The sequence below is a fragment of the Triticum urartu genome, chromosome 6 (assembly GCF_003073215.2).
Source record: "Triticum urartu cultivar G1812 chromosome 6, Tu2.1, whole genome shotgun sequence".
Taxonomy (NCBI): Eukaryota; Viridiplantae; Streptophyta; class Magnoliopsida; order Poales; family Poaceae; genus Triticum; species Triticum urartu.
In genome coordinates, this window is record NC_053027.1 from 250,910,642 (window position 1) to 250,911,346 (window position 705).

A 705-nucleotide genomic window follows, 5' to 3' on the forward strand; every position below is an offset into this window, starting at 1 on the left:
TACCCTCTCTAGGAAATGATGAGTCACAAGATCATGATGAACATGAATATTATGATGATGATGATGATAGTGACTTCGATCTTGATGATGCAATGAGACATTTTGGTCTTATGGCAAATCTACGGGGATATGAATCAGGAGGAAAGGAATGGGTTCTTGATAGTGGATGTACTGATCATATGACCGGAGATGAAGAGATGTTTCGTGAGCTTGCTGAAAATGACGGCCCTCGAAAATATGTCACCTTTGGTGATAATTCAAAGGGTAAAGTGGTCGGCCTTGGTAAGGTGGCCATCTCACATGATAGTTCCATTCAAAATGTCATGCTCGTTGAATCTCTTGGCTACAACTTACTTTCAGTATCTAGACTTGCTGATTTCGGTTTGAATGTCCTATTTACTGAGGTAGATTGCCAAGTATTTTGTCGAGACAATCATAAAATGGTATTTACGGGTATGCGTAAAGGTGATCTTTACATTGTCGATTTCTCTAAAAAGGCACAACCTAAAACTTGCTTTGTTGCTAAAGCCTCAAAAGGTTGGTTGTGGCATAGACGACTAGGTCACGTTGGCATGAGAAACCTTGACAAGCTTATTAAAGGAAATCATATCCTTGGAGTCAACGATGTCATATTTGATAAGGATAGACTTTCCAGTGCTTGTCAAGCAGGTAAACAGGTTGGAGGAAGACATCCCGTGAAGAACA